We start from the raw sequence: 16,027 nt of genomic DNA, 5'->3' as shown, positions 1-16,027 counted from the left end.
TAAGATTTCAATGATTGTGCAGGAAGGTATTACAGGAATAACGTATATTACCGTACATTATTGTAGCAACAGAAAACATAAAATCCACACGCAAGAGGAGAATAGCACTCGAATAAACATTTACAAACTCACCTTCCAGTCTCCCAGCCACCTTACATCTTCGCCGGGTTTTGGGAGCTTCACAAATCTCCACGTGATCCACCATCCCCAGTCTCAAGAGAACTGTTACACAGTCAGTGCTATTACATTGCATCCATATTGGGTTTGAAGGTTCACGATGCACGCAAAGCAGTCGCGTTTGTAAGAATGTACTTTTTTAAGTTGCGCATATAACACGCAAATTACATGCGAATCTGATATTGAGGCTAATGGAGCATACATTGGTACAAATTGTGCAAAACTAAATAAAAATTGAAATAATTCCGAGATGATAAAAACAAGACGAAAATAATGTATTTCTTAATTGAATGGCTACCTCGAATTTTAGTATAGAGCACCATTCACCATTCATTAAGGAGCAGCGAATTATAATTGTAGAAATATACATTTCCTGTCTGTTTTTGTCGGTTTATACCGTTTATTTTACTTAATCATGAGGATTTAATTTATTTCCTAGCCATCTAATTGAATTAATGTTCGATCATATCTAATACGATCCAACAAATTACACTTAGTCTGGACTTAATTATGGTCACAGACGATTCAGTTATTGCCATCTGATCAGCAGATTCAATCAACAATCCGGCAAAAATTGTGATTATGAACGGAACTAATGTTACAACGTTCTTAAATATGATGGCAAAGTTTTTGTTTATTTTAATAAATGCAAAACAAACTATAATATGTTACGGTGGACGATCCATACATTGCATATTTTTCATCGCATTATATACAATACGATGTGATGTACATACGGCCAATGCTAAGAATTCGATGTAATAATGGTAATTGATGATGACACATAGGACAAAGCGCACGTGCTGAATCTGAAGTAATCTGAAGTAATTTCAGAAGTAGGATTCAGGCTGGTGGTAAGCAAACTGCCCTATGGACCCAGTTATCAGAGTCCGATTCCCAGCCTCGGCTAACGGATTTGGTGAGTGATATCTGAACCGGGCCTGAGTATGTCTCCTTCATTAACCTGCATCTACCAACGTATGCAAATATATATGTAGTTGTTGTTGTTCTTCCACGCGTTTGTCCCACTCTCGTGGGGTCCACTGTCCTTGCCAACCTTCTCCACACTGCCATGGCTCTTTCTGCTCCTTGGGCCACCGTGTCCCATCGCACCACATCGCCCTTGCCGCCTCTTTGTCTGCCTTCCTCTTGATCTCTTTCCTTCCACGAGCATCACTTGCACCTTCTGACCCGCATCATTATCCTGCTGTCTCTCTCTCCACATGACCGAACCACGCCAGCCTTTTCTCTCTCTCATCTCCTCTGTTATTTCTATCTCCTTGGGTCTTCCCCTCACTTCCTCATTTCTCATTCCCTGTCCTCCCTTGTTAAACCCAACATCCACCACAGCATCCTCATCTCTGTGACTGACATAACTTGGTCCTCCTCCTTCTTTCTTGTGCGTCAGCACTCGGCCCCATACAACAGCAACGGCCTCACCATCAAATATACAGTATAGATGTTGTTATTACCTGCCAATCGCAGATAAACCTGTGGCCACGAGTGTGTATGTGTGTGCCCTTGTCTCTCGAACATGCTTTTTTTAGGAGCTGGGATGACAAGACGTTACAGTTGAAAGGCAAAAGGCGCAGTACCTACAGTTATCTGCTTACTAAAGGTCCTCTACTAGAGGGAGCTCTAGAGAGACCATCTGGAGGGTATTTGTCCCACCACCACGCTGGCCAGATGTATTGAAGGAGGTGAGAGCACCCACAATTCATCCCACCACACACGACCTCCCTATCGACAATCTGTGGTTTTATCAATGTATGTTGAACTTCTGTCGCACCGTACGTAGCCACCCGTGCTAATCGTGGGTGTGGGGGAAGGACAACAAACTAAACGCACAAAGCAGTTGTCAACAATTCGTTTTCAATTTAGATGTAAAGGTGCATAGCTCCAGTAGCTTCCTAATATCGTAAGGAAGAAGCGCATCTGAAAGCGCGCAGTGCGGCGACCATCTTTGTTTGATGGTTCGCCAAACGCCGCTGCGAAGATGATCCGAATTCGCGTGATGGTTTATACTCCTCGATGAGATGGTAAAGGTAATGTTGTTCATTTGTGGCAAGCACTTTGTGTGTAATGAGCGCGACCTCTGGGTGGACAGAACTGGTGTGAGGGGGGGGGGGGTTAAGAAGCTTGCACCATTGTTTCAAACTGCCGTACCGGGATTTAGAACTGCAACCTCTGTATTGCAAAGTCAAGTGTGAGATCCACAGTGGCAAGATGTTTAACGACTTCGCTTGGTACACAGGAGGTCGTGGGTTCTATCCTGATTCTGACGTCTGTATACTTGGAATGTGCATGTTCTCCCCGCGGTCGCATGGCTTTTTCTCCGGGTCCACCGATGTTTCCCTCCACAGTTAGATTATTTAGAGTGTTTGGCTGCTATAAATTCCCACATGATGAAAAGCCACTTCGCTGAGCTATCATTCGTCATATCCAGGTCGCTTCTGAAAAAGAGCTATACAGCTCAATGGGGCCTGAATCTGGTAAAATAATATATACATATAAAACTCTTACAGATGACAATGAGAATACGCAGAGTATCCTTCACCGCAGCGACGCGACGCCTGTCCTCACGATATCCACAGCGTCGTCGCTCATCATCGGCAATTCCTCGTGCTGACTTGGAGAGGCTCTCACTCGCATTGCTCGCGCCGCTGTGCTGGCGATCTTTGCTACATCGCTTGGCGCAAGCATTGAAGGCTTGCCCCCCTTTGTGTTGCCTTGAGGGCTGTCTGGCCCAAAACGCGCGTTTCCTTACAACTCACACATTTATTTTTTATAGATGCAGTGTCGCATGTCTGACTCGGCCAGAGACGGAGGGAAAGCGTGGATACGCGAACAGCCATAGACAATGACGCACAAATGGGCAAATTGACACAGTGCACCATGAACGTGATTAACCCGTGATCAATTCCCAGCCGTGGCTAACATCCGTGGTGATTGATATGTGAAGTGGTCCTCTTCAGCAAGCTGCACTCACCCGGCACGGTGAAGTATGGTCACCAAAAAGCAGACCGGAATTTTGTCGGGTTGAGAGAGAGCGAGAACTTTCAGAGATGTTTTCATCTCAAAAGCAGAAGCTTGAAACGACTAGACTTAATCGTGACAAATTATGATGCTGATCATGATGACGATCGTGATGATGATGATGTCGAGAACTGCTCGGGGCGTTTATTCTTTAGAGCATGCGCTAAGCGATCAAAATTTCCAAAGTTGAAATCTAAAGTGGCACAGTGAGTAACACTGAAAACGCTATCACCCCCCTGCCATATTAACGTGGAATTGACTACTAGCATGGCTCGAAGAGGGAGACATGCACAAGCATTTGAGTAGGAAACTAATTTCACTTCTGACTGACAAAAATTTGACGGCTTCAAACTCCTTGGAAGCTCTACTCCCAGTAGGATTATGTAACGTCCTCTTTGGCAAGACATGTGCATTTGCACCTACACAACAACAGCAATAGAAGAAAAAAAAACATTCTACCAAGCGCTAACCAACCAGCACAGGTATAAAACTTTCACAATGGATTTCTGAAAAAAAAACTATCGGTGTTAAAATCTACCTCTGACCTTTTTTACGTTAAATGGAATACCGCAATGCTGATCTCTGCAAAGAAAGCCCAGCTGTGACTGTCGGACCCTGTTTAGATTTTTTTTACTGCGGTGTCGAAGTTAATGAGGAGTTTCTGGACCATTGGCTTTATCTCCTTTGGTACTCATCCACGTTGATTTCGAAGTAATGAACAACTTATGCCATCCCGTCGAGCTTGAAAAGCACGTGCAGCGGTGCGCCACCGTCCGTGGCGAATTCCGACGTCGCTATTCGTTGCTGGAGCTCGCCAATGCTGCACGCCGCGCCACGTGACCGCTCGTCGTCGACGCGCAAAGGGGGAGCGAGCCACTCCGCCGTGACGTCACAATCAGCGTGGCCCCCTCTCATCTCGCGCGGGTTCAGCAGCAGCGGCAGCAGCGGCAGCGAAAATAACCCCCCCCCCATCAAATCCGTGCCGACCGATTGGGTTAATTGAAAATGAAGGGAGGGCGTTTCTCATTGATTGATGGGAGGGAATGCGCTGGCGGAGGAAGGCTTTGGTGCGGCGAGATTGTGGGCGCTGGAAGCGTGGCCTTCGGAGAGAGAGAGGCGCTGTTCCTGTCCCAGGTTGGGCCCCAAAGCGTATATTGTTCTCAGCGTTGCCATAACACGGGTTGTGTTAAGGTTATATCCATATATATAAAAGGCAAAGTTGTGATTATGTGTGTCTGTTCGAAATGTTTAGCGTACTTCTCGACATGCAACACACTTGCCATGTGGGTACTTTTCCAGACTGTACACCATGCAAAAATTATGAAAATCCACTTTTTTTTTTGGGGGGGGGGGGGAGCTCAATAATGCATATATTTTTTGCACGGCAAGTGAGCTGTGATTCTAAATTTAAGTTTGATACAGTAATTTTGTTGTGACGGTTCCACCTGAAGACGGAAGCTTGTGTTGCCTCCGAAACGTCGTGATTTAATTTATTTTAATGTTTTACCTACGTGACTTTACCGAAAAAAACTAAGAGTATGAGTAAGTGAGCTGTGACGTCATGGTGGTTGGGTCCATTCTCTCTATATGATGAGCAAAATTTTGTCTGACCACGAAGCAGTATCTATTTTGTATTCAACCAAGACTCACGATTGGCCTACAGATGGCATTGAGCTCACAAGCTTCTGGATGTGAGTCGAACGTTTGAATTATGACGAGCACATGGGAGGATTCTTACTCACGAAATACCACACGATAAGGACTGTTATCTCGAACTAAAAAAAGTGGATTAATCTCTCCGCCTTGAATGAGGGTCAATGCCTGATACGTTGACATACTCCGTATTTGTTGTTTTAGAAGGCAGTATTCATGACGAATGTGGTCAATGTGTGTGTTTTTTTTTTATTTCTCCAGCACTCATTCCTGTCACCCAGCGGAGATGTAGGTGATAAAGGTGCAGCCCTGTAACCGCTTACTCAGGCCACTGCCAGCAGAAGGGCCTCTTCTAGAATGAGCTCGAGAAAGCCCCTCTGGAGGTCATTTGGCCTCCTTTTCCACGATGGCCAGGTGCCCCACCGTGCGCGACATACCGATTGCCTGAGGGGCACCCATTTATACAGCTGGACAGAGTCTCGAGAGATTCAAGGGACGTGTACATTGTTTCAGCTGCCGTGCCAGGCGATCTAACCAGCGGCCATTGCAGTCCAGTGTGCTAGCCATGCAGTGTAGTAGTGCATTCATATGACCTGCTTCCATTCCTCCATTAAACATCATCCCTCTTCTCCCTTGCCCATCCTACCTACGACTGCTAGACCCTGCCCCCCGCTCCCCACCTACAACCAGGCCTACCCTAACCCCTTTCTCTACCACGATCACTACCCCTATCACGACCCCTATCGCTACTCCTAACCTCTATCACTACCCCTATCACTACCATTACCCCTATCACTACCCCTATCACTACACCTACCCCTATCACTACCACTACCCCTAACCGCTATCACTACCCCTATCACTACCCAAAGACCTATAACTACCCCTACCACTACACCTACCCCTATCACTACACCTACCCCTATCACGACACCTACCCCTATCACTACCCCAACCCCTCCTTAACGACTCCCACCTCTCCTCAATTGTCACTATAACACCACCACTTTTAATACGCCCACTCTTTATTTTATCCGCTATCATCTTATGTACAATTTAATGGTTGTAGTGAAGTGCCTCGGATCTAGGCGCTATATAAATCAATATAAGAAAATATATTCAGCTTAAAATGATCAATTATATATATTTATTATTTTTTCTTTAAAGTTGTAAACATGCACGTGACCTGAAATAAATAATATGAAAACACGCACAAAAACAACACCCAGGTCAAGGGTCAGTGGGCTTTTTCAACTTCAATTTCCTTCCACTATTATTGACATCATCATCATCGTCTGTTGGCCATTTGTTTCGTTTTATACTTCTCATCATAGATTTCTGGAGCTTGTATCTCGAAGTAACTTTTTAACAATAGCCTCAGGATTTAAAATCAACCAGTGGCGGATATGTTTGTTGTCATTGTTTGTTTAGTAGACACAGCAACTGCACAGTGGTAGATGAGTTATACATTGTCAGTGCATGGCCTTCCCCATCCAAACAAGTTTAATAACTTAGGCACACAGAAAAAATGTAGTTAAAATTTGACTGAAACACATACTTTCTTAAACTTTAGGAACAGCAAAAAAAAATCGTATTTGTTTTGCAGATACAACTTCGCAGTTTGTAGGTATATCGATTGTGGGCAGACATTATTGAGTAAACAGGAATGTACAATTATGGGACATGTTTACACACTTTCTTCTCATACCTGAGTTCCTATGCCATTGAGGTTTGTGTGCTACTGGTTTATTGAGCGTGCAGGCTCAGAACCTCTGGACAATACTGGCTTAGACACCATATGTTGACACTTAGCCCTATAAATCAATGTGAGCAAAAGTGACAATGAAAAAGCGGAGTTGCATCTACTTTACTTGCCACCAAACAATCTCCAACGCTCAGCCAAATGGATTTGCTCACAGCCTATTAGGCAAAATGTGAAATATTGACGTGAAATTTGTACCTGTGTACAGTGATAAGAAGGCTGAACTTGCACCGCTGACTTTCTGAGTTGAAATCCGCACAGCCGCCAGCGATTTTACTTTCTTGTCAAGTTTGATGAGGTGATGGTCTCAGGCCGGTCCCCAATGACTCTTGCAGCATGCGCTGGGGCATTTTAATTCTTGCCAAATATGATCAATTAATCGCACGTCACTTAAGTGGGAAGACACGGAGCAACGTCGTTCCCTTGCCGGAGTATTCCGGTCGACCTTTACACCGGCGCTACGCTCACCTTGTGCTTCGCAGGGACAGCTGCCACTAGGGGGGAGGGCGGCTCCCCGGTCCCTTGATTAAGCGATGATTGATGATGATGATCAAGAAACAAGGTTGTGGTTCTCATCTTTTCATCAGAGACGGAGTGAGCTGGCACCTGCGATTACCAAGCGCTGCGGACCTCTATACATTCAGATGTTTTCAGCGAATTAATGAGCCTTTTTATATCGTGGGAAGAATCCGGAGCACCCAGACCAAACCCACGTGTGCGAGGAGGCAACCCTCTATCCCATGCAAATGGAAGAGGTGGGGGTCCACATTTGTTGTACCGCCTCCTGGCGAGCCAGGGTAGGGCACCTCAACGTCCATGGGAAGGGAGATTTCGCAACGTTTGTGCGATCCACCAATCCTCGCCTCCGCGGGGCTAGATTACAGGCGCGCATAGCCACTGCCACCCCAAGTGCATGACATGTGATCGATGCAGATGCATAATTGAAAGTAGGTGGTGCCAACTTCACAATTTGTGGCATTGTTTCTCAGATTCATGAGCATGGATTTCCTCTGGACAGTCTAGAAGAAAATATGTATGTTAAAAAGTACTCAAATAAATTGACCAAAGAAGTCAAAATAAGACCCCTCCATAAAGTATGCTCTTATAGACTTGTGTGGCTTTTGCGGGCGAGTAAAGAATGGCCGTCTTGACATCGGCTATGAACTTGATGGTAATTCACGAGCGGCTCTTGCGGTTATACGGTGGGCATGAAGTAAGGAGATGAATTATGTATGCAGTCAAAAAGTCACAAACGTTGAGAGGCACCGGTTTGAAGTCTCACCGCCAATGAAACGAAAGGAGGTTCTTCTGTTTCCGGTGATCCTATGTCAGGGACATCTCTTGCACTCAATTGGCGAAAGACAGGAAGGATAATTCCTTCACGGTCGCGCATCTGCCAAACGTTTGTACGGCTCATGTGTTAGCGCAGAGAGGAATGCTGCATAAAAATCGGCTTTTTAAAGAGAGATAGTGAATGTTTTTTTGTTCTTTTGCAGCGACTCTTAAACTGAAACTGCGCTTACATTTCAAACGTAGTGGTGGGAAAAAAAAACTTGCCAAATTTTGTCGAAATTGGGGCATTTAATTTCATCAAAATACTATGGGGTCTTTTAGAAAAAAATAACAACAACAACAATAAAACAAGAGGCCGATTGTGTCTCATTGCAATGACAAATAATTAGGCCGGGTGGTGCGCCAAAGAGTAAAATTGGGAAAAAACATATTTATAATTAAAGCATTCAATCGAAAATAATGCTTAAAGAAAGGTTCCGATGTTTTGATTCAGGAATGTTATAGAGACAGTTTTCAGACCTTGCATGTACTGGCCCTGTTGTTTACAACCTTTGTTCGTTGGTGACCTTTTTAAAGGAAAATAAAAATGGTAGAGGAAAAGGCTGCCTTGTGAAAAAAGGAGTATGAATATGAATGTGTTGTAAAGCATATGACAATGTGTGTGTGTGTTAAATAGCCTGTTAGCAAGTCCACACTCGTGTTTTAGTGCATTATTATAACTCTGTTTGAGTATACATTCATAATAGTGGGTGTGCGTGCGTGAAGAACAGTGGCATCGTCGTTCGGGCATGGTGCTTCAAATCCGGTTTGATTTCCAGTCACGGCTGACATGAGCAGTGAGTGATATCTGAACCAGTTCTGGGACTCCCTCAGGTTGACTCAGCCTCAAATTGAGTTACCCGGTGCCTTGTGTTCAAATCATAAAACCACCAATCACTGATGAAGTGTGGTTACACAACCTCCGTACCCTGACACAGCATGGAAGAGGGCCCTCGATCCAGGCATTGCATTCACAGATGGTTGTAAATTATTGTTAAATATAAATACGTAGACCTCTGTGCACTGGTCCCCATTAGCATTCACATTCATATGACCGAGGGACCAAGGAACATCCAACATGAGATGTGTAATGTGCATTTAATTACAGATGCGCCACTTGCCATTAAATATGCAGCAAGAAAAGATTTTATTGTGTGCCACAAGAGTCCAACCAGGGGCGCAGCCCTGCCCGTACATTTGCTGTTAATTACAAACACATCTCTTGTATGTATGTATTTTGGGGGCGAAACAGTGGCGCAGTGGATTAAGTTTGTTTTTGTTGAACCAGGTGAGAGCTCAAGAGACCCGGATAGGCTCATTTGCAAAGACCGGGGGCATTAGTCTGCCAGTAAGGGGGCAATGAATGCTGCTCTGCGTTGAATTCCAATGGAGACATTTTCAGTGTCATTTTTATTTATTTGGCAAAATGAACCCTGACTCTGGCACACAACGGCCTACTCTCGCCATGTTTTACATCCACTATTACGGTTATTACACCGGCAGTAATAATCAGGTTTGGTTTTAAGCAACGGCAGATATAAATTATTAAATTGAACTAATTTTTATTTTATTTTAACCGGCAAGGTCCACTTGAGCTATGAAGTTCTTCTTCAAAAGCGACCTGGCCACGAATGATCGCTCAACATAGTGGCTTATTACGTGAACATTTATCGCAGCCAAATACTCTAAACGTGTTGATTCTAATCTAAATGTGGAGGGAAAAACCGGAGGACCCGGAGAAAATTTCACGCGACCACGGGGAGAACATGCAAACTCCAAATATACAGCAGGCATCAAAGGGTCAGGATCGAACACCACTACCTCCTCCTCCATACCAGGCGAGGTAGTTAACATCTCGCCACCGTAGATATTGCTGTACGTGGCTCTCGAGCTGCGGTGTTAAACAAGACCAATGGACAAGTGTTTGGCTTCACAACTGGAATCCCACACGCACACACAAAAACACAATCACACACGCTGCCGAGTGGTGCAATGGCAGTATGCCTGTCTGAAAATCAGAAGGTTAACTTAGCCCACAGGTTTTTGCAGCAAATATTATGATTTTGACTTTCTGGATTTAAACTTGATTTGGAGCTTTCATAACTGCAGGAATTACTCTTCGGTTATTTCGGCAAAGTCGCGACATTTACTTTCTTTCTACGTGACTTTACGGAAAGAACCAAAGAGTCATTTCTGGTTTTAATTCTGACTTCCTGACTTTTCCTGAAGCTGATTAATGTAGTTTCAAGTAAAAAGCATCATATTTGATCGCTAAATGTGGCCTTGATAATTGTTCTTAAAATTACCGGTGTGAGCCGAAGCAATAATATGTGGCACATTCATCGATTGTATACCACGTGACAATTTCGCGTGCATATGTCAGTTGGTGGAGATTTGGATAGCTCATTACGTGGCTTAACCGAGAAATCTATTTTGAATCAATAACAAGGTTGCGAGTTCAAATCATCATCATGGTCGAGTCTAGTCCTTACATACACGCACACACGGAGTGCTGTGTTGTTATGATAACATACATTCCTTACAAACTGCCATTGACGATTGATGACTGTGGTTTGTCAATAGGGCAGTTTAGTGGGCCCCACTGCTGCTGTGAGTGCGTGTCTGGGGTGTCTGTTCCCTCTAAGAGATGGTATGCTCCGTAATCAGGGCTCACACCTGCTTACCCTGGAGCAGCCCTGATGGGGCCAAACACATGTTGGCAACTCGAAGTGGATTGTACCAATTTGAAAAATTGCATAGGGGTGTTGTGTGGTATCACATACCAGCCCGTCACGAATGATGTTTCCTGGGACCCACGATATTGTACATTGTAAGTGACCGTGAGGTGGCCGGTACAGCAAAATGATTATTGACTACTCAATCTATGTTATCTACCACTATGCATGAGTTTTTATCAGTGAGGCTTTGGCGGGTGCATCCAGGGCATCATCACGATCATTATGATCATTCAGCATCATCACTACCATCACCGTTATTATTGCCACATCTTGTAAACTGATTAATGAATACTGTAGAATAAGGGAATCACAATTTTGGTAAGCAGTATACCGAACCCCACATCAGGACCTGGGTCTGTTTAACATCTACCCATAGGTTTTGCAAATTGAGAGAGGTTATTGTACACGAACAGGTAGGGAAGGGTAGCACAGTGGTTAGGGCACTGTGCTATGAATCCAGGACCTCAGTTGGAATGCTGGCCACAGGTAACATCAGCGGCTCGTGACATCTTAAATAAGTAAGTATAACATTTGTTACTGTGCACTCTTGAGTCCAGTCCATCGCGAATGCACATCGATCACACATTGAAGTGGGCTCTCTGGAACAACAACAACGCTGGTTTGAATCTGTTCCGGAACTGGCTCCGACTCAGAGCTGGTAGCGTGTCCCAACGTCTTTGGGCCTGAGACCACCGAAACTGCACTGGCTGTGTCACATGAGAGGTTCACACGTGAGGTTCACGCGCGAGGTTCACACGTGAAGTTCACTCGCGAGGTTCACTTGCGAGGTTCACTCGCGAGGTTCACACGAGAGGTTCACTCACGAGAGCTTCACACGTGAGGTTCACACGTGAGGTTCACCCGCGAGGTTCACTCACGAGGTTCACACGAGAGGTTCACTCACGAGGTTCACTCACGAGGTTCACACGAGAGGTTCACTCACGAGGTTAATACGTGAGGTTCAAACGTGAGGTTCACTTGAGAGGTTCACATGAGAGGTTCACTCGCTAAGTTCACACGCGAGGTTCACACGAGAGGTTCACAGGTGAGGTTCACTCACGAGGTTCACACGCGAGATTAACTCGTGAGGTTCACATAGGAGGTTCACACTCGAGGTTCACACGCGTGGTTCACACGTAGTGGGTGCAGCAGCAGGTCGCCGCGAGCCCGCGGATCGGAGTCAGAGTGTATTTGCCCGGTCAGTGCCTTGCTCCCCCACCCATCACTGACTGCACTGAGCATTGCGGTGAAGTATGGCCAAACAACCCACAAGCACAACAGAGGATAGCGAGGCCTTAATCCAACAGTGGAGCGTCAAAGGGCTGTGAATTATGATGGTAACCCCCCCCCCCCGCTATTAATTTATTTATTATTTATTCTCTTTTTATGAGCATTACACCAATGGAAGGGTTAAGGAAACAAGTGTAGAAAAAGGGAGGAAAATAAATAAAGCATTCATTGTGACTTTTATTTGTGTTCAACACAGCATGGGTCGTAGGTGGTCAAGCTGAGTATGATGGGAAGTGATAGTTTAAAGGTCAGGTGCTCGGAAGATGAAGAATTGGATAACAGGGTTGGCCTCCCCAAGGACGTATTTGCATGACAAAATCTACGTCCGTTGACCTTTCATTGTCCGTATGAATTCTTATTTTAAAATGTGTGGAAATAAATAGAGACCTCGAGTGAAAATGTTGCGATGGTAACAATGTACAGCCCGTTGCCAATCAGCCGCTGAATGAAGACGTCCTCGTGACACGTCTGTGTTGTTTGTTGTTGTCCCGGTCTGACCTGCCCCACCCCGCTGGACATCTGGGGAACAAAAGAGCTTCACAGCTCATCGGATTCCTCCTCCAGTATCAATACAAATTGTGATTCCGTTGTTGAGCGTGCTGGTCAGTGAGCGTTAATTCAGGGGATGGGCGCCCTTGACAGATTCATATATCACTCGCCACTGATGTTGACCGTGGCTGGGAATAGAACGCGCGACACTGAGTTGGCAGTGCTGCGTGTTAACCACTGGACCTTGGATGCCCCCCCCCCATCCTGCCCCCAGGATGTTTATTTGCAGCAAAAATAAACAACCTTTAATACAATCGTGTCCGAGGTGTGTCAATGTGGCGCTCGCACAATGGTAAAATATAACTACAACATCACACGGCTGACGCGTCGCATATTCTCCACGACCAATTAACCGCCCAGACCCAGTGCAGTGTTGACGCAATATCCTATAGAAAATCAATAGATCACGACGTTCCAATCACAACGCAGGCGACGGTCTTCAGGTGTATGGATTCCTGCAGTCACAAAAGCTTAAAATCAAGATATCCTATAGATGTTCACATATCCGATCTTTTAAAAAAACACGCACATACCGTATTTTCCCGCATATAGCACGCATACGCATATCACCCGCAGACGCATATACCCCGCAAAAATTGCGTTTTGTGTCAAACAAATTTCAGACAGCCCGCACCTCCATATACCCCGCATGCATTCATATCTTTAACGTCGTTACTCAGGCTTAATTCCATCATATTAATACAAAGTTTACATTTGTAATGCATTCCACTATCAATTTTTACATTAAAATCATAACGTGCACAAAAAAAAACAAACTAACCGGAAACGAGTGAACTTAAAACAGTAAATAAGTAACAAAAGTAAATATCCAATAAATAAGTAACACATAACTGGTAAAAAAAAAAATGAAGACACAACTGGTAGATAAGTAAGTACAGTTTTCGCCCTTGTAGATTGCGCACTGCGCAGACAATAGCGGCACTACGGTAACGCCATTGCCTCCTGGCAACAAAGCCATTGGAAGTTTGAAACAAAGCTCATGGTCGCCACTGTATCGAGCTCAGCCAGTAGCAGCGGCCTAAGGGACTCGGCAATTATGATTCCGCGTCTGGTAGACGCTTGTTAAGGCCCTTCCCAGTGTGCAATCCATAGCCTCAGCTGGAACTTTCGCACCCCCCTACAACCACTGAAAGTATTACGGTAAACAAAGCGCACTCACTTCAAACATTGTCGTTTCATTGTACAAACAATTCGAATAATTTAAAACGTGATAACATGCGCAATTTTAGAGTGAGTGGTTTATTTAGCAGTGCTTTAGTCAAAGGTAAGTGATGCACAGTGGATAGTCCTACCATGAAAAAATCAAACGAGTTATGACATGTCACACGTGTGAAATATTTTTGGGATAGCCCGCACCTCCATCTACCCCGCAGGGTCTTGTTTTGTTTGAAAAAAGTGGGAAACCCCGCGGGTTATATGCGGGAAAATACGGTAAATATCTTAGTCCAAAGCATGTCGGATATGCGACGTTGACATGAAAATACACTTATACAATGATATACCGTATACAAACCACATTTGCATATACACACACACATATACGTGTGTGCATTTATGTACATTAGATTCATTTCACAATGTATCTCGACAGAGCAGCCGAGACGTTGAAGCAATAAGTGGAGAGAAAACAAGGGAAGCGTCTCTGGTACCGCGATGGGATGCGGTTCCGTGTGATTTATGGCTTCACCCCCCCCCTCCTCTCTTGTGCCCTCATCTCCTCACCCAGCGCCCGCTCTCTCCAAGCCCTGGCTGATGGAATTCCCGGGCGAGGCAACTTTGACCGCAGTGCGAGGCAGCTTCTCCATTCGTACGCTCGGTCTTTTTCAAAAAGGCGTCCTTGAATTCAAATGATCGTATGCCATGCATGAGACTGGCGCTTGCCATGCTGCTGTAGAATTGGCAAATTTTGATATTTACACTCCTCTCGATTCGCGACATCACCATTGCCACTCGTGACCTTTCCTTGAAGAAGCTCCCAGATATCAAGTTGAACAACACGCGGTACAACGTGAAAACACTTCTGAGAGCTTTCTCTCCAAGTTTATTCACAGACAGAGCACAAAGAACGTCATGTTTCAAATGTAATTAGCCAAGCATCCCAATGCCGAACCTTCTTTTTTTAAGTCTAGAGACGTCAAGATGAATGCCACTCCAATGCTCATCTGAGCATGGATACACAAATCAGAGCATTCAGCGTGAGCTGTTCCAAAACGTATTTCTTAAGCAGACTCTGAACCACTTTTGCAAATAAATCTTAAGCGGGCACAGTTGCCAACAGCGGGTCAATCGGGCGTTTTACTGCCTTGTCAACATGAGTGCCCGGATGAAATGTGTGGCACCACGCGATTTTCCGAACATTTAAGAAAACTTCGGCGTTTTAGCCCATCCAGAAATGCCACTCCATTGTCGACCGAGCGTGGAAGACTGTCTCCGATCGACTCGCAAGGCTGAGTGAGCGCATGCACGCCGGCCGTGGAAACGCATACTCCGTCGTATGTGTGTGTGTACTGAGCATGACGCTCTGCCATGCTGAGCCAGTGAAGCTTGACAAATGGGTAGGCCATTGCCTTTGATTCATTGCGCCAGTCTATTAAGGTATCAATCAAGTATATGCGGCTTTGTTTTTTACGTTTCTGCTGGGCCAATGTCTGACATGCTGAGGCGTCCAGGTTTCACGATTGAGTGAGGGTCAGGTATTTGAATGTTTATTACAGAGAGCGCTCGTCATGGGTTCTTACTCAGCAGAAGACTTTGTGGGATTGACACACAACATATGGAGCCGGGGGGGGGGCGACGGAGCCGGGGGGACATGATGAAAAAAAAGATGGCCGCCTGAGGCACGCGCTCCCAGTGGCTGGGCAAGGGGCACGAGCAATGGGAGCCGACACTGACTCACTCACACATCATGCACTCACTCACACTACCACTGACTCACTCACACATCATGCACTCACTCACACTACCACTGACTCACTCACACATCATACACTCACTCACACATCGTACACTCACTCACACTACCACTGACTCACTCACACATCATGCACTCACTCACACTACCACTGACTCACTCACACATCATGCACTCACTCACACATCATACACTCACTCACACTACCACTGACTCACTCACACATCATGCACTCACTCACACTACCACTGACTCACTCACACATCATGCACTCACTCACACATCATACACTCACTCACACTACCACTGACTCACTCACACATCATGCACTCACTCACACTACCACTGACTCACTCACACATCATGCACTCACTCACACATCATACACTCACTCACACTACCACTGACTCACTCACACATCATACACTCACTCACACTACCACTGACTCACTCACACATCATGCACTCACTCACACTACCACTGACTCACTCACACATCATGCACTCACTCACACATCATACACTCACTCACACTACCACTGACTCACTCACACATCA

The sequence above is a fragment of the Lampetra planeri genome, chromosome 49 (assembly GCF_965212315.1).
Source record: "Lampetra planeri chromosome 49, kcLamPlan1.2.h2, whole genome shotgun sequence".
In the NCBI taxonomy this organism is placed as follows: domain Eukaryota; kingdom Metazoa; phylum Chordata; class Hyperoartia; order Petromyzontiformes; family Petromyzontidae; genus Lampetra; species Lampetra planeri.
The sequence above is the reverse complement of the archived record's forward strand: the minus strand, read 5'-3'. Positions refer to the sequence as shown.